Source organism: Macaca thibetana, chromosome 6 (assembly GCF_024542745.1).
Source record: "Macaca thibetana thibetana isolate TM-01 chromosome 6, ASM2454274v1, whole genome shotgun sequence".
Classification (NCBI taxonomy): Eukaryota; Metazoa; Chordata; class Mammalia; order Primates; family Cercopithecidae; genus Macaca; species Macaca thibetana.
In genome coordinates this window covers 40,778,782-40,802,794 of record NC_065583.1, presented here as the reverse complement: position 1 = coordinate 40,802,794, position 24,013 = coordinate 40,778,782, and the positions used below count along the sequence as shown (strand labels likewise).

Genomic DNA, 24,013 nt, shown 5'->3' with positions numbered 1-24,013 from the left:
CAACAACTAAATTCACTTAGCTAGGTTGGAATGAAGGTGGACTAAATTGCTGAAAGGTTTTTACAATGCTCAAATGCGTGTCATACGAATATTAGAAATATTAACATTTGGCAGAACTTCAAGTGAATATGGATTACAGTCTAGGATCCTGACTAAAGTATTATGGGAAGTAAGGAATTTATTGGTAAGGGTTGTTCTTAAGAAGCAAAGCTAAATAATAAAGGTAGCTAGCCACTCATTTTGTTCCCAGTTTTAATGTTGGAGTAAGATAATGGTTCAGGATATAAATAAATTACATGTCTCTTATACTGCATTTATGAAAAAGAAAGGACTATAAACACAAAGGTTATTATATATTCATTTGGAACTTGTTTTGGAATCTAGAAATAAATATGCAATCTCATATTCTCCTGTGCTGTAGAGAAAGATAAACACTTTATTTCTAACCCATCCCAAATTCCTTGGCTGTTCCTAGAGCCATCTGGTTATCATCTACAGATATTCTGTGTTCGTAGGGGCACTCTAATGATATACCTTCAAAATGTACTCTGAATTCAAACACATGATGGTTATTCTTTAGAATTGTTAAGCAAAGATTACAGCTGTTTTGTTTAAACTCAAAATAATGTTCATATAAAATAAAAACAACCAATTAAGAGGTCTTAATAGTGGATTTTTAGGTTGATTTGTCTTTTTCTTTTCTTATTAGTGTTTGGTATCAAGGTTAGGCTGGCCCTGTTAATCAAGTTGGAAATCTTGTCTCTATCTCTGTTGCTCTATCTCTCTTACATTTTTTTTTCTATTCCTTGGACACGTTTGCTGAGATTGGTGATATAGCATTCTTAAATATTTGGTAGAATTCACTAGTGAAGCTCTCTGTACCTAAAATTTTAATTGAGATCAAATTTCTTTGTATTTTTATTGCTCTTATTTCATTCCTGTACATTTCATTTTTTCAGATGTATGTTAGTTTTATCTGTACTTTTGAATATTTTGGCATAAAGTTGTTTATAATGTCCTGTTGTGGCTTTTTTTCACATCTGCAGGATCTGTAGTGATGTTTCCCTTTTCAATCCGGGTGTGTCACCTCTCATTTTTCTTGACTAGACTTGGAAGTAGTTTATTAATGATGTTAGTCTTTCCAAGGCTAACTTTGGTGTTTGGGTTCTCTTTCTTGTATATTTGCTTTCTATTTTATTAATTTTCATATTTTATTAATTTCCTTCCTTATATGTTTATACTTCAGTGTACAACAGAAGAACTTTAAACATACTTTTCATTTCTATTTCCTCACACAAAATATTTAAAAGATTTGTACTTAATTGTGGAGATTTATCAAAATTAATGATAGTCAGTGCTTCACCAAGGGCATTCTTACTGGTATTTTTCTTACTGCAAATGTCCAATCATGAATGTAATAACCACTAGTACAGTGTGGAGCCACTGCCTTGACTCCTTCTCTGGAGTCATGAAGATGGCTGGGCAAGGTGGCTGATGGCTGTAGTCCCAGCACTTTGGGAGGCCGAGGCAGGCGGATCACGAGGTCAGGAGATCAAGACCATCCTGGCTAACAAGGTGAAACCCCGTCTCTACTAAAAATACAAAAAAAAAATTAGCCAGGTGTAATGGCGGGCCTCTGTAGTCCCAGCTACTCGGGAGGCTGAGGCAGGAGAATTGCTTGAACCTGGGAGGCGGAGCTTGCAGTGAGCCGGGATCGTGCCACTGCACTCCAGCCAGGGTGACAAGGCTAGACTCCATCTCAAAAAAAAAAAAAAAAAAAAAAAAAAAAAAAAAAGTCGTGAAGATACATTCCTGTGTTTTCTTCTATAACATTGCTAACCAATAGAACTTTTTGACATGTTATAAATTTTCTCTGTCTGCATATATGGAATGTGTAGCTACCAAGTACTTGAAATGTGGCTAGTGAAACTGGGCTACTCAATTTTTAATGTTACTAATTTTATTTAATTTAAGCCTAAATAACCACATCTGTTTAGTGGTCGCTGTAGTTCCAGAAGCTTTCTTGTTTTAACTTGCACATCTAGATATTAAATTACCTGAAATTGTTTTTGAATACAGTGCAATGTAGAAGTCAAGATTTATATTTTCCATGTGTAAATCCAGTTAGATTGTCTATATACACAGCACTATTGAATAAAAAGACCATCCTTTTCTCACTTCTACTCTGCAGTGCTACCTTTGTCATAAGCCACGTGACTTTATATATTTGTTCTGTTTCTGGACTCTCGATTCTGTCACTGGGCAACTTGTCTATTCTTGTGCCAATACCATTCTGTGTTAAATGTAGTAGCTTTTTCACTTGTACTGATATATAACTGTGTAAGTTCTCTCACTTTGTTCTTCTGCTTCAAGATTAACTCAGCTATTTTTGGCTCTTTGCATTTCTGTATAAATTGTAGATTCAGCTTCTCAGTTTCTATTAAAAAAAAAACCCTGCTCTGATTTTAATTGGCACTATATTGAATCTGTAGAAAATATGGGGTATATTGAAAATATTTTATTTTGATCTTTATTGAATCTATAAAAATATGAGGCTTGTTAACATATTGACAATATTGAGACAGACAACCCATTAACAAGGTATATTCTTCCGTTTATTTTATTATTTTATCTTAATGTTTATGTGTGTGTATGTGTATGTAGAGGTATTGCACAACTATTATTAGATAGCTGATATTTTAATGCTATTTTAAAACTTTAATTTTATAATTCAAAAATTAGCTGGACATGTTGGCACAAGCCTGTAATCCCAGCTACTCAGGATGCTGAGGCAGGAGAATCGCTTGAAACTGAGAGGCAGAGGTTGCAGTGAGCTGGGATCACGCCACTGCACTTCAGCCTGGACAACAGAATGATACTCCATCTAAAAAAAAAAAGAAGTTTAATTTGATAATTGGTTTTTGTTGTAAGTATATTGAAATAATACTGATTTTATGTTAACTTTGTATACAATGTCCTTGCTAAATTGTAAAATCTCCTATTTCTATATTTTAGGTTTTCTACATATACTGTCATGCTATCCCCAAATATTGTTAGTTTTATTATTGTATTTTTTTCTTTCTCTCTGTTTTTTAAAAAATAGAGGTAGGGTCTCACTACATTGCCCAGACTAGTCTCAAACTCCTGGACTCAAGCAATCCTCCCACATCAGCCTCCCAAAGTGCTGGGATTACAGTCGTAGGCCACCATGCCGGGTCTTTTAAAAACTTTCTAATCATATAGTTTTCTTGCTTTCTGGCATTGCCTATGAAATTCAGTATAATAGTGAATAGAAGTAATGTTAATGGATAATCTTGTCTTATTCCTGGTCTCAGAGAGGAAGTTTTTAAATATTTAATATTAAATACATTGTTTGATTGGGTTTATTTGCATAAATCCTTTATCAGATTTATTAAGTTCCCTTTGTTTTTTAATTTACTATGTTTTTTAAAAATCATGAATAGGCATTGAATTTATCACATATTTTCTGTTATTGAATGGATAATATGGATTTTTATCCTTTTATTTTATTGATACCATGCATTACATTGGTTGATTTGTTAATGATAAACCAATCTTGCATTCTTGGAATAAACTCAGGTTGCTTGTGATGTATAATCCTTCTTTATATCATTGGACTTAGTTTCCTAACATTTTGTTTACAATTTTTAAAATATATGTTTATGATAGAAATTTGTTTCTACAGAAAAAATAATTATTTTTAAAAACATAGTTACTGGGTACTAGACTTAGTACCCGGATGATGAAATAATCTGTACCACAAACCCCTGTGACATGAGTTTTCATTGTAACAAACCTGCACATGTACCCCTGAACCTAAAATAAACGTTAAAAAGCAACACACACACACACTCGCATGCACAATAAATCGGCTTTTGACTTTCCATTCTCACAATGCTCTTGTCGGAGTTTGGCATCAAGGCTATCCTGGCTTTATATAGTAAGTTGAGAAGTGTTACTTTCTTTCACTTATTAGGAAGAGTTTGTCTTAGTCCATTTGGGCTGCTATGTCAAAATACCATAAACTGGGTGGCTTAAAAACAATAGAAATTTATTTTTCACAATTCTGGAAGCTGGGAAGTTGATGATCAAGGCCCTGGCACATTTGTGTCTGGTGATGGCCTACTCCCTGGTTCATAAAACAGAATATCATCTTCTTGCTGTGTCTTCCCCTTCTGGAAGGAGCAAGGTAGCTCTCTGGAACCTCTTTTATGAGAGCTGTGCCCTCATGGTCTAATCATCTCCACAAAAGCCCTACCTCCTAATATCATAAACTTAGGGGTTAGCATTTCAACTTATGATTGCAGAGGAAGAGGGGACACACAAACATTCAGATCATAGCAAGTTTGTGTCAATCAGTATTTTTCCTTCCATAAGCATTTAAAAAATTAAGAGTGAAATTTATAGGCCTAGAATTCTCTTCATGAAAATCTTTTAAATTATAAATTCAATGTCTATAATATTAATAGTTATAGAATTATAAAGAGCCTCTATTTCTCATTGTATTAGTTTGGTTAATCAAAATGGAAAATTTTAACATACCTTGCTCAGAAACGGATAGAACAAGGAAACAAAAGAAAATCATTCAGGGTACTGAAAACTTGAATAATAGGAATAACCAACTTGTATGTATGTGTGTGTGTTGCTGAACATTATCATCTGTGAGATACATTTATATTGTTGTATGTAGCTGTATATCATTCATTGTCATTATATAGTACTTCAGGGTGTGAATGGTCAATTTCTATAAATGTTCTGCATATTCAAGAAAAAGCAGTATTCCGACATTGCTTGTTGTAGTGTTCTGTATATGTCCATTAGGTCAGATTTGCTAGTTGTGTTGTTCAAATATTCTGCATTCTTTTTTATTCTTTTCGTTTGCTTATTTTATCAGTTACTGAGAAAATTATGTTAAAGTGTTCCACTATGAATAGTGAATTTTTTTCCTTGGATTTTGTCAATTTTTTGTGTCATATGTTTTAAGGCTATTTTATTTTATTAGATTCTTAACCAAATGTAAATATGTGATATCGTTCTGCTAAACTGAAACTTTTAGCATTATGTATTATTTACCTCTATTTCTGCTAGTGATAAACTATTACAGTTTTTGTTTGCCTGAAATGTCATTCTTGATAGATATTTTTCCCTGGGTGTAAAATTCAAGATTGGCATTTATTTCATTTTGGTACATTAAAGTTACCACCTCATTATCTTCTGGATTCCACTGTTGTCTCATTATGCTGCTTTATCAGTAACTTACTGTCTTTCTTCCAATTTTACTAGTTTTGTCTTTTTGTGTGTCCAACATGCTATTAAAAGTATTCCTTGAGTTGTTAATTTTGGTTATTGTGTTTTTCATTTTAAAAATTATAATTATTACTGATCAAGTCTGCCATGATATCTTTTATAGGTTTCTGTTCCCTGCAATTTTTTTTTTTCAAAACAAGTCTTGCTCCGTCGCTCAGGAATGATCATAGCTCACTGCAATCTCAAATTCCTGGGCTCAAGTGATTCTCCTGCCTTGGCTCCCAAAGTGTTGAGATTTTAGGCATGAGCCGCTGCGCCTGGCTCCTGCAAATATTCTTAAGCTTGTCATTTATTTATTTAAATATATTAAATCTTCATCTGATAATTCCAGTGTCTGAAGTCTGCAAGTGTGTATCTGCTGTGTGCTGTTTCAGCTGGATAGCTCCATGTTTTGTGTGCCAACTTTTATTTGACTTGTGATGGTCCATATCCTGAAAATGATATTTGTCAGGGTATCTTGAGATCTTGGATGGAAGTGCCTTTCTTCATGATAGATTTTTATACATTTTCCAGTGAGTAAATACTACTGCTTGTAAACCACTTTAAATCAAGTTTAAGACTTGAAGCTCCTTGGCTACTTAGACTACATATTCTCAGCTAAAAATATGCAGGATATCTAGTATCTAGCTACAAGTTTATAGGATTAAATTTTCCTTTCCTATTTTCCTTCTGGCCTTTTTGGTGCCATGTCAAATTCCCCAGCAGTTTCCTGGGCTGGAGAGTAGGTGGGTTTAGTTTTCACATACCATACCTGGAAAGATTAGTCCTTTGGAGTTCCAGCTTAATGTAGTTTGGAGATCCCATAAGACTCCCCATCTTGAATATCCTGCTTCTTTTTCTTCCTTCCTTCCTTCTTTTCTTTTCTTTATTTCTTTTCTTTTCAGATGAAGTCTCGCTCTGTCACCTAGGCTGGAGTGCAGTGGCACGATCTTGGCTCACTGCAACCTCCGCCTCCCGGGTTCAAGCAATTCTCTGCCTCAGCCTCCAGAGTAGCTGGGATTACCGGCGCCCACCACCACGCCTGGCTAATTTTTTGTATTTTTAGTAGAGACGGGGTTTCACCATCTTGGCCAGGCTGGTCTTGAACTCCTGACCTCGTGATCCACTCGCCTCGGCCTCCCGAAGTGCTGGAATTACAGTCATGAGCCATGGTTCCCAGCCCATCCTGATTCTTAATTTCTGTCTTCCTACAATTTATGTCCAAGTTTATGTCAAGTTCAATATTCTGTTTACCTCTTTGGGCTTAGGTTTCCTCCACAATTTGTCCTAGCAGTTCCCCATTATCTTGTCAGATTTTCAGTGCTTTTAAGATATTTGTTTTAATATTTTATCCAAGAATATTTAGTTGATTTCAGTAGGATGACTGCTGTAAATAATTTAGGCTGCCATTGCCTGATATTCCCTATCATAGAGTTCTATCACCAGTGACTAGCATCTAAATAATATTGAAATGCTTTTATGTATATCTTAAAATATTTGAATTACTTTTGTTTTGAAATCAATAGTATCTTTACTTTCCTTAAACCTTGATAAGGGATTTATATCTCTTATTATTAATTTTGGGAAAAAATAATTCATAAACCTGGTCTATTATGAAATATTTACTAATTGAGCCAAGAGAGCACATGCATTTACCTAAAACATTCACATAATCAAACTTTATTAAAGGGGATATTTGTGACTTTACTTGACCTAAAACAGTTTCCTTATTTCTCTATTCCAGATATTTTATTTAAAATACATTTTTGAGCATAAGATATTTAAAATGTGTAGGCAAATAAGATATCCATTTCATTAAAAGATATCTAAGGCTGGGCATGGTGGCTCATGCCTGAAATCCTAGCTACTTGGGAGGTGGAGGCACAAGAATCACTTGAACCAGGGGGAGGTGGAGGTTGCAGTTGATGGAGATTGCATCACTGCACTCCAGCCTGGGTGACAGATGAGACTCTGTTACCAAAAAAAAAAGAGATATCTAACAATAAACAAGTAAACTATCAATTATAATACAATCAAATTCAAGCTACAACTGAAATAAATACATGCTATCTAGGAAACTCAGAGGGAAGTAACTAACTCAGTATAGTTGGGGGGAGGGGTTGAGGCAGAAAAATCTTCCTATATAGGATGTCATGTATAATTATAGTGTTTATATTTGCCAATTGTAAAAAAAAAAATGGCAAAAGAGATCTCATTCAGAAAATCAATAAGCACAACATTTTTAGGAATAACTTTAATGAGAAATATGAAGTAAAAGTATGAAATTTTGTTGAAAAATATTTTAAAATCTTGTGTAAATGAGATGACATAATGTATTTTTATGTAGAATATTACAGAGGCATGTTTTCCGCAAACTAGTTGGATTTGGCCCTGTGTCAATAAAAATTCCAGTAAGATGATTACTTTACTTTAGCATGATAACTTTTTTCCTAAAAGTTATCTCTAAGACTATGCATGAAGAAAAAAAAATTGAAAAAGATTTAAAGACTTTAAAATGTAAACATTCTGTTATCAGAATTAAATTTTGGGGCTGCGTGTGGTGGCTCACGTAATCCCAGCACTTTGGGAGGCCGAGGTGGGTGGATCATTTGAGGTCAGGAGTTCAAGAACAGCCTGGCCAACATGGTGAAACCCCACCTCTACTAAAAAATACAAAAATTAGCCAGGCATGGTGGTGGGTGCCTGTAGTCCCAGCTACTCTGGAGGCTGAGGCAGGAGAATCACTTGAACCCTGGAGGTGGAGGCTGCAGTGAGCCAAGATCACGCCACTGCACTCCAGCATGGGAGACAGAGTGAGACTCTGTCTCACAAAAAAAAAAAAAAAAAAAAAAAAAAAGAAAGAATTAAATTTTGGGAAGACATTATTAGCAATATTGTGTAGTATCCATTGGACAGGATGAGAGTAGAGGAAAGGAGATTATTAAAATATATAGGTAAGAAATTATGGATATTTAAATTCAGACTAGAGGCAAGGGCTTTAATATGATATAAAAAATAGAATTGATAAGGCTAAATGTGGGAGATACAGTAAAATAATAAATAGATGCTATCAAGGTTCATGGAAATGTTGAGTTCAGTATGCAAAATGTCATGTAAATAGACATAGACAATAGTTGAATTTGTTGATCTGAGTGGGGCTGAATTCTAAATATAGATTTTGATTCATCTGCATTAGGAAAATCGTTGCAGCTGGAGTATGGATAAAACTATCTATGAACAATATATAAAGTGTGAAAAAAAGGGACAAGGTCAAAATATTGTGGAACACATTAAAAGGTCTGAGAGAATGAAAGTCCAGTCTAAGAAGCGGTAGGAGATGTAGGAAAAAAACTAGGAAGTGTTTATGCAAAGCAAAAGAGGAAAGTTTGAAGAAAATGAGTTGATTGAAGTTGTAAGATCTCACAGAAGTCAAGTAAGAAGAGGTCTCTAAAGTGTTCATTGGACTGGTCATTATGATGTCATGAGTACTTTAGCATGAGCAGTTTCAGAAGTGTGGTTATAGGAGAAGCGGTGAATTCAAGAGTTAAAGGAGTTAAGAAAACAGAGACAGAACTGTTGAGTATCCCCCAAAAGCAATTATCTTCAAAATATGGAAAACCAGATTGGGATACAGAAAGGCTTCTTGTTAAAGATAAAGGAAGCCTGAGTAAGTCATGGGAAAAGGGTACTAGAGAAGAAGAGGTTGAAGATTAGAAGAGTTGAAAATTAAAGGGCCAAGGCTGGTTTTTTGTTTGTTTGTTTTGTTTTGTTTTTTAACAGGGTTTTACTCTGTTGCCCAGGCTGGAGTGCAGTGGTGTGATCACTGCTCACTGCAGCCTTGACATCCCGGGCTCAAGCGATCCTCCTACCTCAGCCTCCTGAGTAGCTGGGAATACAAGCATGTGCCACCACACCTGGCTAATTTTTACTTTTTTATAGAGATGGAGTCTCACTGTGTTAGCCAGGCTGGTCTCGAACTCTTGATCTGAAGCGGTCCACCTGCCTTGGCCTCACATAGTGCTGCGATTACAGGTGTGAGGCACTGGACTGAGGCTTCTTAAATGGTGGCAAGGAACATATTTCATATTTTAAATGATTTAAGTATTTAAAGATCACAGTTTTCCTGGCAACTTACTGTAGAGATCACTTCAGAATTTTCCTGGGTAGAGTTGTGTGCTGTAGAAGTACAGTGTTGTAAGCAAGTGTGGGTTGGGAGTCCATACCCCTTATTTATCTATTCTGTGTATCCTATTAATAACAGTAATTATCAGGTTATTTTGTCTTTGAACAGCTTAGTAAGTCTGAGCATTTACATGGAAAAAATGCTGGGTTTATTCCTCCTGTTACTGTATTTTACAAGTCTGTCGAGGGTCCACAGTGATCTTTGCCCCATAATTGTAAAATGAGATATTAGAATCATCCTTATTTCTCTTAACCACCTACTCCATTGTACAGTTCCTATAATACCTATAAATCCAGAAACATATCTTTATATTGGCTTATGCCTTCTTTAGATTATTGTAATTAAGAGTATCATCTTAACCTCTCTGGTGGGTCTACTTTAATAGTTGTGGGTCATGAATTATTTTTTACTCAGACATAATTATCTTTGGTCTTACACAAAGAAAACCCTAGATACTCCACAAAAACACTCTTGGAACTAATAAACGAAATAAAGTTGAAAGATAAAAAATCAACATACAAAAATCAATAGCATTTCTGTACACTTTTGAACTATCTGAAAAATAAATCAAGAAAACCATGCTATTTACAATAGCTATGAGAAAATAAAAATACTTAGGAATAAATTTAACCAAGAGGATGAAAGACTTGACGTTGAAAACTTTAAAATATTGATGAAAGAAATTGAAGAAGACACAAATAAATGGAAATATATTTTATGTTCATAGCTTGGAAAAATTAATACTGTTTAAAATGTCCATATTACTCAAAACAGTATACAAATTCAATACAATTCCTATCAAAATTTCAATGAATTTTTTAATAGAAATATAAAAATCTTTCCTAAAATTTACATAGAACCACAAAGTATTCCAAATACCCAAAGCAATATTGAGCAAAGTAAATAAATAAATAAAAACATACAAACAAAAAATAAAGCTGAAGACATCATACTAACTGGCTTCAAAATATACTTCAAAGCTATAATAATCAAAACAGCATGGTACTGGCATAAAAAACAGACATGTAGACCAATGGAGCAGAATAGAGCACCCAGAAATAAATCCACACAGTTACCATCCACTGATTGGCAACAAAAGTATCAAGAATATACAATGGAAAAAGGACAGTCTCTTCAATAAATGGTGTTGGGGCAATTGGATATCCAGATGAGGAAGAATGAAACTAGACCCTTATCCCACACTGTATACAAAAGTCAACTCAAAATGGATTAAAGACTTAAACATAGACCTGAAATTGTAAAACTAACAAAAGAAAATACAGGGCGAAAGAGCCATAACACTGATTTGAGCAGTGATGTTTTTTATATGACCCTGAAAGCACAGGCAATGAAAGCAAAAATAGACAAATGGATTGCATCAAACTGAAAAGCTCCTGCACAGCAAAGGAAACAAGAGTGAAGAGACAATCCACAGAATGGGAGAAAATATTTGCAAATCATAAATCTGATAAGGAGTTAACATACCAAATATATAAGGAGCTCAAACAACTCAATAGTAAGAAAACAAATAATATGATTTAAAAGATGGGCAAAGGATGTGAATAGACATTTCTCAAAAGAAGACACACAAATGACTAACAGGTATACTAAAAAATGCTCAACATCATGAATCATCAGAAAAATGCAAATTAAAACCCCAATGAGATATCACTTCACACCTGGTAGAATGGCTATTATTGAAAGAGGAAAGATAACAAGTGTTGTAGAGGATGTGGAGAAAAGGGAACTCTTGCACACTGTTGGTAGGAATGTAAATTAGTACAATCATGGAAAACAATATGGAGGTTACTCAAAAAATTAAGAATGAAACAACTATCCAGCAATCCCACTACTGGGTATATATCCAAAGGAAATGAAATCAGTATGTCAAAGATCTATCTGCATTCCCATGTTCATTGCAGCATTATTCATGATAGTTCAGATATAGAATCAACCTAAGTGTTCATAGTGGATGAATAAAGAAATTGTGATATATATATATACACACACATATACATATAATATACATTATATTGTATTGTGAAATATATACACACACACATATACACACACACACACAATGGAATACTCTTCAACCATTAGAAAGAATAAAATCCTGTCATTTGTGACAACATGGATGAATCTGGAGGGCATTATGTTTAGTGAAATAAGCCAGACACAGAAAGACAAATACCACATGATCTTATTAATGTGGAATGTAAAAAAGCTGATCTCATAGAAGCAGAGAGTATAAATAACAGTGATTACCAGAGATGAGTAGGGCAGTAGTAAGGAGGAGAGGTTGGAGAGAGGTTGGTCAATGGGTACAAAGTTACAATTAGGAATAATAAGTTCTGGTGTTTTATTGAACAGTAGAGTGTAGTTAAGAATAATGTATATTTCAAAATAACTATTATAGAAGAAGAGGATTTTTAGTGTTCTAACTTCAAAGAAATGATAAATGTTTGAGGTAATGGATATGCAAATTACCCTGATTGGATCATTACGCAGTGTATATATATATTGAAACATCAGTTGACACATAAATATGTATGTGTCAATTAAAATAATAAAAGTAATAAAATGTATAGTTACTTCCAGGGGGTAGAAAATGTGGTATATATTCATGGTATACTACACAGCCTTAAAAAAAAGAAAATCCTGTCATTTATGACAGGAAAAACAAGTAAGATAATCCAATGTACCATGTGTTGAAAAGACTTGTTCTTTTTATTGCATTATCTTGACATCTTTGTAAAAAGTCAGTTGACCATAAATGTATGGGCTTCATTCTGGACTCTATTTCATTCCTTTGATCTGTACGTTTATCCTTTCACTAAAAGTAGATTGTCTTGGTATTGTAGCTTTATAAGTTTGAAAATCACCTGTGAAATCCTCCAACCTAGTTCTACTTGTCAAAATTGTTTTGGCTATTATAGGTCATTTAAAGTTTCATATAAATTTTAGAATCAACTTTTCAATTTCTACAAAGAATTACACTGGGATTTTTATTGGGAATGTGTTTAACTTATAGATGAATTTAGGGAAGATTTGGTATCTTAACAATATTGAGTCATCAGATTGTATGAACATATATACCTCCATTTACTTGGGTCTTTAAAAAATTCTCTCAGTATGTTCTGTAGTTTTAAGTATTGAGGTTTTGAAAGTTTTTTGTAATACCTATTCTTATGTATTTTATGGTTTAAAAAATTCTATTGTAGATGGATTTTAAACAGATTTTTAATTTGCAAACAGAGACTATTTCTTCCTTTCCAATATTTATATTTATTTATTTATTTTGCCTTTATAATGGCCAGGACTTCCAGTACCCTATAAAGAGAAGTGATGAGAGCAGATATTCTTGCCTTACCCCTGATCTTATGAGAAAAGTGTTCAATATTTTACTATTAAGTGTATGCTACTCATAGGTATTTCCCAAATGCTTTATTAAATTGAGGAAGTACCCTTTTCTTTCTAGTTTGCTCAGAGTTTTATCATGATTAATTGCTGAATTTCATCAATTTTTAAAAATCTATTTATATGAGCATATGATTTTCCTTTATTTTACTAATATGTTGGATTACACCAATTGAGTTTTGAATGTTGGAAAAAACCTTCCATTCCTAGGATAAATCCCACTTAGTCATGATATATTATCTTTTCAAACATTGTTAGATTTAACTTGCATTTTAGTAAATATTTTTACACCTGTGTTCATGTAGAATATCTGTAAATAATTTTGTAAAGAATATCTTTTCTTCTTGGGGGCTAATGTTTTCATTAGGTTTTAGTATTTCTAACCTAATGACTTAGGAAGTATTCCTTCCTCTGTTTTCTGAAAGGTTGTATAATATTGGTGTTATTTCTTCCTTGAGTGAAACATTCTGTGCCAGGGGTTTTCTTTTAGGGAAAGTTTCTGATAAGAAATTCAATTTATATCATAGGCTTTCTACTAAAAATGAAAATACTATTTATATTTTACTTCATGCTCTGTCAGTTTTGTTAAGTTGTATTTTTTAAAGGATTTGTCAATTTCATTCAATTTTTCTTATTTGTTTTCACAAAGTTGTTAATAATATCCTCTCATCTTTTAATGTCTGTATAATCTGTAGTGATAACATCTTTTTCATATTTTATATGGTGATTTGTGTTCTATCCTCTTTTTTTAATTGATAAGTCTAGTTAAGAATTTATCAATATTGTTGATTTTTTTCAAATAGCCAGCTTTTGACTTTGTTGATATATTTTCTATTGTTTGGTTTCTATTTCATTAATTTCTGCTTTTGTCTGTATTATTTGCCTTCTTATATTACTTTGGGTTTACTTTGCTCTCTTTTAGATCTTAAATGGATTCTTAGGTAACTGATTAGGTAACTGACATTTCTTCTAATATAAAAAAATTAAAGCCACGAATTTATTAGTATGAACTGCTTTATTTGCATTTGACAAATTTTTATATGTGATGTTTTTCTCTTTTTTCATTTAAAAGTATGCTCTAATTTCCACTATGATTTAATCCTTTCACCCATTCATTATTTAGGAGTGTGATCAAATTTACAAATATTTTTGGTTTTCCTAGCTATCTTGTTGCTTTTGATTTCTAATCTAATTCTCTTTTGGTCAGAGAACATTCTCTGCATGATTTCAGTCTTTTAAAAATCTGTTTAGACTTGTTCTGTGGCCCAGCAACAGTCTATCTTGATGAACATATCAAGTGCACTTGAAAAGAATGTATATTCTGTAATTGTTGGGTGTAATCATTTAAAAGTATAAATTATTGTTATCCAGATTTTCTGTGTCTTTATTTTTTTGTCTAGTTGTTCTATCAATTGCCCAGAGAGCAGTGTTAAAAGTCACCTATTGGCCGGGCGCGGTGGCTCAAGCCTGTGATCCCAGCACTTTGGGAGGCCGAGACGGGCGGATTACGAGGTCACGAGATCAAAACCATCCTGGCTAACACGGTGAAACCCCGTCTCTACTAAAAAATACAAAAAACTAGCCGGGCGAGGTGGCGGGCGCCTGTAGTCCCAGCTACTCGGGAGGCTGAGGCAGGAGAATGGCGTAAACCCGGGAGGCGGAGCTTGCAGTGAGCTGAGATCTGGCCACTGCACTCCAGCCTGGGCGACACAGCGAGACTCCGTCTCAAAAAAAAAAAAAAAGTCACCTATCATCATTGTGTTTATCTTTTTGTGTCCATTTTTGCTTCATGTAATTTGAAACCCTGTTATTAGGCACACATATTTATGATTATTATAATTTCCTGATTTATTGATCCTTTTATCTTTATAAAATATCTATTTTTGCTGGTCATTCTTTCTGGAAGTAGCTTTTGTCTGATATTAATGTGGCCATTCTAGTCTCATGTTTTCTGTTTTCATGGCATATTACTTTTTATTCATTTTACTTTTGTTTCTTTAAAGCATGCCCTTGTAGAAGTGTATTGTTGGATCTTGCTGTTTTACCCATTTTGATAACATCTGCTTTTTAATTGAAGTGTTTAGCCCATTCACATTAGTGTAATAATTGATATGTTTAGATTCGTGTCCTTCAATACATGATTTGCTTTCTATTTGTCCCCTCTGATTTTGTTCTTCTCTTTCCCCTTATCTATTGTCTTTTGAATTATTTGGATGTTCCTCAGAATCTCTTTTAATTTTTAGATATACCTACTTTTAGATTTTTTTACTTACATTTTTTAGTGGTTGCTATAAGTATTACAGAATACATACTTAACTTTTCTCAGTCTACTTAGAGTTAATAGTGTACCACCTTTTAAAATATAGAAAAGTTACAACCATATAAGACTATTTAGCTCTTCCTATTCCATTGCTTATGCTGTAGTTTTCATTTGTACTAAATCTCATACAATACAAAACCCACAAGACACAGTTATAATTTTTGTTTAAGCAGTTATTATGTACTTTAGAGAATTAAGAAGGAAAAAAATAGTCATTTCTGTTTACGTAGTCATTTACCATTTCTAGTGCCATTAATTTGTTCCTAAAGAGCTGAGTTTCTCCATAATGTCTTTTTGCTTCAACCTGAAAAACTTTATTTAGCACTTTTTGTAATGCATATATGCTGCAGTGATTTATCTTAGTTTTCCTTTATCTGAAGATCTATTTATCTTGCATTTGAATGATACAGAATTCTGGGGGATTGACAGATTTTATTTTCTTCCACATAAAAAAATGTTATTCTACTGTCTTCTAATGCTCATAGTTTCTGACGAGAAGCGTATAGTCATTTAAGTCATTATTTCCTGTGTGCTACATGATTGTTTTGTTGCTCTTCCATGGCTGTGGGGACACTTATTTTAAGGTTTTCTACTTACCTTTGGTTTAGAAGTTTGACTATGATGTGCTTATTTATGCTTTTCTTTATTTTTATCCTGTTTAGGGTTGGCTGAGTTTATCAAACATGTAAATGTATATTGTTAACCGAATTTGACAAATTTTTGTTCCTTATATCCTTAAATTTTTTAATCCTAATTTCTCTCTATCCTTTCTGGACTCCAATTACATACATATGGTACTTTTTAAATATTGTCTGGTTTTGCCATAGTAGGGTTAAAGTTTGGTCCTTTAAGACTATACACTTTTTTTATATTCTTATATATTCTATATTGTTCCATAGGTCTGTAAGATTTATTTTATTTTTATTTTATTTCAGTCCTTTTACTTTTCTTCAGATTGGATCATTTCTATGGATCTATTTTCAGATTCACTGACTTTTGCCTCTTTTATCTCCATTCTTCCTAAGATCAGGCAGTGAGTTTTAATTTCAAATATTATATTTTTATTGCTAAAATTTTCATTGGCTTTTTTGTATTTTCCTTTTTTTCTGATAATATTTCCTTTATTTTCATTCCTTACCAACATGTTTTCCTTTATCTTATTGAATATAGTTATAGTAGCTACTTTAAAGTCGTTGTCTGCTAATTCCTATATCTGTGTCATCTCAGGTTTGGATTCTTGATGGTCTTTACCTTTAAGAATGCATCACATTTTTCTGGTATTTCATGTTCGGTAATTTTGGATTTTATCCTGATATTATTAATGTGTTATTTTTGAGATTCATCATTCTGTTTGTATTGGTCCATTATTGCACTACTATAAAGAAACATCGAAGACTGGGTAATTTATAAAGAAAAGAGGTTTAATTGGCTCACAGTTCCGCAGGCTGTAGGAAGCATGTTGCTGGCCATCTGCTTGGCTTCTGGGGAAGCCTCAGGAAACTTAAAATCACGGTGGAAGGTAAAGGGAAAGCGGGCTCATCTTACATGGCAGGAGCACGAGCAAGAGAGAGGGAGGTGGTACAAACTTTTAAACAACAAGATTTCATGAGAACTCTCTCACTATTATGAGAACAACACATTAAGGGGGAAATCCACCCCCATGATCCAATCACCTCTCACCAGGCCCCACCTCCAACATTGGGGATTACAATTTGACATGAGATTTGGGCGGGGACACAGATCTAAACCATATCACTGTTATATTTCTATGAAGGGTGTTAACATTTTTGTTTTAGTAGCAAATAAACTTGATTAGACTAAAAATGCAAAATCTTTCTTTCTTATGCTGGGTAGCAGTTCAAACTTCAATTTAGTTCTTTTAGCTTTAGCCTTTGCTCTTTATATGTGATTCAGGGACAGCAGAGATGTGGGAAGAATTTAATCATTGAATTTAGGGCTCACCTTCTTTTGTTCTGTGCACTCAAGGATTCCCTACCCCTCTCAGTTGTGGATTACAGTGCTGTTGCTCCTGGCTCCTTCCCTTTGTCCCTTAAGATGGAGAAACTAGGGATTATCTGTCAGAGTTTTAGCTTCCTCATGCTATGTCACAACCTTGATCAGCTATTAGGCCAAAGCAACAATAACAGGAAACTCACTTCATGCTGATTCCTTTCTCCGTTTTAGTGCCCTCCTCCCCCAAAACTGCCTGCTTTTGTTTATTCTCCAGAGTCCTTAGATATTTGCTTTATGTATTTTGGCCAGAGGCTACAGTTGTTATCTCTAGAAGGGTCTGTTTGTTATGAGCTTACTTTGATGTACTAGACTGAGCTTCAGACATTGTGTTTTGAAATTTTTGCTTAAACATTACATTTATCCAAGAATTAAATCTAATATTTATTTTTTTGTTCAACTTTTAAGTTCTGAGGTACATGTGCCAGTTGTGCAGGTTTGTTACACAGGTAAACATGTGCCATGGTGGTTTGCTGCACAGATCAACTCATCACCTAGGTATTGAGCCCAGCATCCATTAGGTATTCTTCCTGATGCTCTCCCTCCCATTGCTCCGCAGACAGACCCCAGTGCGAGTTGTTCCCCTCCATACTTTCATGTGTACTCATCATTCAGCTCCCACACATAGTGGGAACATGTGGTGTTTGGTTTTCTGTTCCTGCATTATTGTGCTGAGGATAATGACTTCCAGCTCCATCCATGTCCTTGCAAAGGACAAGATCTTGTTCCTTTTTATGGATGCATAGTATTCCATGGTATATATGTACCACATTTTCTTTATCCAGTCTATCATTGATAGGCATTTGGGTTGATCCCATGTCTTTGCTATTGTGAACAGTGCTGCAATGAACATACACATGCATGTATCTTTATAATAGAATGATTTATGTTCCTTTGGGTATATACCCAGTAATGGGATTGCTGGATCAAATGGTATTTATGCTTCTAGATCTTTGAGGAATCGCCACACAGTCTTCCACAATGGTTGAACTAATTTACACCCCTACCAACAGTGTAAAGTGTTCCTTTTTCTCCATGTGTTGTTTCTGAACTTGTTAATAATTGCTATTCTGACTGGTATGAGAAGATATTTCATTGTGGTTTTGATATGCATTTCTCTAATGATCAGTGATGTTGTGTTTTTTTCACATGTTTGTTGGCTGCATGAATGTCTTCTTTTGAGAAGTGTCTGTTCATGTTCTTTGCCCACTTTTTAATGGGCTTGTTTGGTTTTTTCCTATAAATTTGTTTAAGTTCCTTGTAGACTCTGGATATTAGACTTTTGTCAGATGGATAGACTACAAAATTTTTCTCCCATTCTGTAGGTTGTCTGTTCACTCTGATGATAGTTTCTTTTGCTGTGCAGAAACTCTTTAATTTAATTAGATCCCATTTGTCAATTTTTGCTTTTGTTGAAATTGCTTTAGGCACTTTTGTCATGAAATTTTTGCCTGTGCCTATGTCCTGAATGGTATTACCTAGATTTTCTTCTAGGGTTTTTATAGTTTTATACTTTTATGAATTAAGTCTTTAATCTTGAGTTAATTTTTGTATAAGATGTAAGGAAAGGGTCCAGTTTCAATTTTCTGCATATGGCTAGCCAGTTCTCCCAGTATCATTTATTACATAGGGAATCTTTTCCCCATTGCTTGTTTTTGTCAGGTTTGTTGAAGATCAGATGGTTGTAGGTGTGTGGTGTTATTTCTGAGTTCTCTATTTTGTTCCACTGGTCTATGCATCTGCTTTTGTACCAGTACCATGTTGTTTTGGTTACTGTAGTTTTCTGCTATATATGGAGTCAAGTAGCATGATGCCTCCAGCTTTATTCTTTTGCTTAGTATTGTCTTGGCTATAAAGGCTCTTTTTTGGTTCCATTTGATATGGTTTGGCTGGGTCCCCACCCAAATCTCACCTTGAATTGTAGTTCCCATAATCCCCACATGTTGTGGGAGAGACCCAGTGGGAGGTAATTGAATCATGGGGGCGGTTATCCCATGCAGTTCTCATGATAGTGAGTGAGTTCTCATTAGATCTGATGGTTTGATAAGGGCTTTTCCCTTTTTGCTTGGCACTTCTCCTTCCTGCCACCATGTGAAGAAAGATATGTTTGCTTTCCCTTCCACCATGATTGTAAGTTTCCTGAGGCCTCCTCAGCCATGCTGAACTGTGAGTCAATTAAACCTCTTTCTTTTATGAATTACCCAGTCTCAGGCAGTTCTTTATAGCAGTATGAGAACAGACTAATACACATATGAATTTTAACATAGTTTTTTCAAAATCTGTGATGAATGTCAATGGAAGTTTAATAGGAATATCATTGAATCTATAAATTACTTTGAGCAGTATGGCCATAATACTGAGTCTTTCTATCCATGAGCATGGAATGTTTTCCTATTTGTTTGTGTCCACTGTGATTTCCTTGAGCCGTGGTTTGTCATTGTCCTTGAAGAGGTCTTCCACTTCCCTTTTTAGCTGTATTCCTATGTATTTTATTCTCTTTGTAGCAATTGTGAATGGGAGTTCATTCAAAATTTGGCTCTCTACTTGCCTGTTGTTTGTGTTTAGGAATGCTAGCAGTTTTTGCACATTGATTTTGTATCCTGAGACTTTGCTGAAGTCACTTATCAGCTTAAGAAGCTTTTGGACTGAGACAATGGGGTTTTCCAGATATAGGATCATGTCATCTGCAAGCAAAGATAATTTGATTTCCTCTCTTCCTATTTGAATACCCTTTATTTATTTCTCTTTCCTAATTGCCCTAGCCAGATCTTCCAATACTATGCTGAATAGGAGTGGTGAAAGAGGGCATCCTTGTCTTGTGCTGGTTTTCAAGGGGAATACGTCCAGGTTTTGCCCATTCAGCGTGGTAGTGGCTGTGGGTTTGTCGTATATATGGCTCTTATTATTTTGAGGTATGTTCCTTCAAGACCTACTTTATTGAGCATTTTTAACATGAAGGGATGTTGAATTTTATTGAAGGCCTTTTCTGAATCCATTGAGATAATCATGTGGGTTTTGTCTTTAGTTCTGTTTATGTGATGAATTACATTTATCAATTTGCATATGTTGAACCAGTCTTGCATCCCAGGGATGAAGCCTACTTGATCATGGTGGATAAGCTTTTTGAAGTGTTGCTGGACTCGGTTTGCCAGTATCTTATTCAGGATTTTTGCATTGATGCTCATCAGGGATATCAGCCTGAAGTTTTCCTTTTTGTTGTATCTCTGCCAGGTTTTGGTATCAGGATGATGCTGGCCTTAAATGAGTTAGGGAGGAGTACCTCCTTTCCCATTGTTTGGAATAGCTTCAGAAGAATTGGTACCAACTCCTCTTTGTACCTCTGATAGAATTCAGCTGTAAATCTGTCTGGTTCTGGACTTTGGTTGGTGGGCTATTTATTACTGCTTCAATTTTGAATTTAATATTTTTAAATCTTGGGTTAAATGGTTGAATGTGTGGAGAGTTAGATATCAATGAATGCATATTCTTAAAGGTATAAACTTTAACCCTGCTGGATATAGGATAAAATTTACATTAAAACACTATAATCAGTCAATTTAAGTAAAATAAATTCAAGGAAGTGGTCTGAATTTCTCAGTGTGCATTTAGATATTTATGGGAGTTATATAAAATAAATTATAAATGTGACTAAGGGCTTTTTATTAAGGAAAATGAAATATTGCTATGGACATGATTCTGTGTGTTTCTTTACTACACACTATGAACTAAGAATTTTGGAGACAAATCATAAATATATAAATTGGTTTATTGATCACTGATTGGGAATATAAATAGGCACAAACATTTGGGGAAGCATTTTGGCATGTCTACCTAAAATTTAAACATGTAAGCACTAGTCGCCCCTTACCTGCAGTTTCACTTTGAGCAGTTTCAGAAAATAGGTGAGCACAGTATAGTAAGATATTTTGAGAGAGAGACCACATTCATATAATTTTTATTATAGTGTATTGTTATGATTGTCCTAATTTATTCTTAGTTATTGTTGTTAATATTTTACTGTGCCTAATTTATAAATTACACTTTATCATAGGTATGTATGTATAGGAAAAAACATAGTATATATAGAACTCAGTATTATCCTTGGTTTCAGACATTCAGTGGGGATCTTAGAAAGTATCCCCTGTGGAAAAGGAGGGACTACTATACTTTTAACAAGGCACTTCCCAGAATAAACACACAGACATATACACGCACACACTTTCAGAAATGCACTTAAATATTCAATCATGGAGTAAAAATTATGAAATATATAGACAATGAACATTGTGTAGTTTTTATTAAGAAAGATCAGAATTATATATACTGACATGAAAGGATGTTCATAATATATGTTAAGTAAAAACTAAGTTCATTATATATGTTAAGTAAAAAAAGTCACAAATTAAGAGAGTGTTAATTTATTTGAGAGTTTGTGTATTTTTTTTCCTGTTTTGTGCTGAAAAGCTGAAGTTGGCATCAACTAAGACATACTGTTATCTATGTATCAAGCTAAATATTTTAAGATCTTTAAGACTATTAATTGGGAGATGCTGTATAAATAGAATCAGTGCCAGATTTTTTGTTTCAATTCTATCAGCCAAGTATACTATGCTTTCTTTGCTTGTGTTAGAAAAGAGAGAGAGAGAGAAAAAAACAGAAGCAAAAAGTAAAGTTGTACACTAGTGTGTAGAGTGTGGTTCCCTTTTGGTAAAATGTATCAGTATGTGTATTTATATAGCATAGTCAAAAGCCTGGAGTGATATACAATTATCTGTTACTGGTCTAGTCTACAAGGGAATTAGATTTTAAAGGACTTTCACTTTCATTGCTTTTAAAAATTCTGAACAAATTTAATTTGGTACAAGAAGTATATATTTTAAATATTATTGAACCTAATTAAAATAAACTAGAGATCAAAAAATAAATAAATCACAGGAAGTTCACAGTCTGACTTTATCAGGATTGTTGCTATTTTCTTTCTTTTTTTTTTTTTTTTTGAGACGGAGTCTTGCTATGTCACCCAGGCTGAGTGCAGTGGCACAATCTCAGCTCACTGCAAACTCCGCTTCCTGGGTTCACGCCATTCTGCTGCCTCAGCCTCCCCAGCAGCTGGGACTACAGGCGCCCGCCGCCACGCCCAGCTAATTTTTATTTATTTTTATTTATTTTTATTTTTAGTAGAGACGGGGTTTCACCGTGTTAGCCAGAATGGTCTTGATCTTCTGACCTCGTGATCCGCCCGCCTCAGCCTCCCAAAGTGCTGGGATTACAGGTGTGAGCCACCGCACCCGGCCGATTGTTGCTATTTTCTTAACACGTCATCAAACATTATCACTGATCCTTGGAAAGAATGACTTTTTATAATTTGAAAATCTTTTTTATTCTTCAACTCCTGCTGGCTTAAAGAGCACTAAATCCACATATCCTAGGAAGCATTGCTGTCCAATATATCCTGTGTGTACATTGACTTATGAACCAATAAATATTTCATACACAGTTGAGATTTTAAATGAGCTTATGATAATTGGATCAAAGGAATACTAGTCCAGCTTGAGAGTACTGCAGAAAACCAATCACAGAAATCTATGATGAAATTTTAATTATAAAGGATATTGAATATCCTAGAGTGACAACTCTGTTATAATAGATGTAACACTGAATTGGAAAGAGAGAAAGTGAGATTTTTACCCATTTCTGTTTGAAATCAACTTTCTATTTCTAGTAAATTACCAAACCATTCTGTTTTAATTTTTATATCTTAAAGTTATCAGTCACTAGAATGATTTAATGGGTTTATAAAAGAATTGACCAATAGATGTATAATAGATATAGAAAAGTCAGCCTGGGTGTGGTGGCTCACACCTGTAATAATATTATAGTATATTATTATAATTGTTCTATTTTATTATTAGTTATTGTTGTTAATCTTTTACTGTACCTAATTTGTAAATTAAGCTTTATCATGGGTATGTATGTATGGGAAAAAATGTAGTATATATAGAATTCAATATTATCCTTGGTTTTGGACGTTCAGCAGGGGTGTGAAGGTGGGCGAGCTGAGCCCACTTTGGGAGGCCAAAGTGGACAAATTGCTTGACCCCAGGAGTTCAGGACCAGCCTGGGCAACATGGTGAAATGCTGTCTTTACAAAAAATACAAAAATTATCTGGGCATGGTAGTGCATGACTGTAGTCCCAGCTACCCAGGAGGCTGAGGTGGGAGCATCACTGAGCCCGGTGGTTGAGGCTGCTATAAGTTGTGATTATGCTACTGCACTCCAATGGGACAACCGAGTGAGACCCTGTCTCAAAAAAAAGTCACAAATTAAGATAAAGTGTTGATTGATCTGAGAATTTGTGTATTTTTTTCTATTTTGTGCTGAAAAGTTGAAGTTGGCATCAATCAAGGCATATTGTTATATATGGATCAAACTAAAAAGTTTTAAGATCTTTAAGACCATTAATTCAGAGATGCTGTATAAATAGAATCAGTACCAGATTTTTTGTTTCAATTCTATCAGCCAAGTATAATGTGCTTTTTTTTGCTTGTGATAGAAAAAAGAGAGAAAAAACACAGAAGCAAAATTGAAGAATTTGTAAATCATTTCTAAATAATTTCAATAAAATGAGCTCTGAAAGGGAAAATTTTTAGGTAACATTATCTCATCAAAATGCCTTAAAGTATATTTTAATGTTCAATAAGAACAGTGTATATTAACATGGCTAATTTAGAGGATTTATATTTTACCCACATTATAATGTATTATGCCTGTA

The 24,013-nt window shown here is 34.1% G+C and overlaps 2 protein-coding genes across 2 annotated transcripts in view; both read left to right on the top strand.

Moving 5' to 3' along the window:
• Positions 1-24,013, top strand: part of LOC126956101 (protocadherin alpha-12) — a 140,931-nt gene that overhangs the window by 65,191 nt on the left and 51,727 nt on the right. The window lies entirely within an intron of this gene.
• The window catches only part of LOC126957300 (protocadherin alpha-13-like), a 94,995-nt gene that overhangs the window by 49,134 nt on the left and 21,848 nt on the right, over positions 1-24,013 (top strand).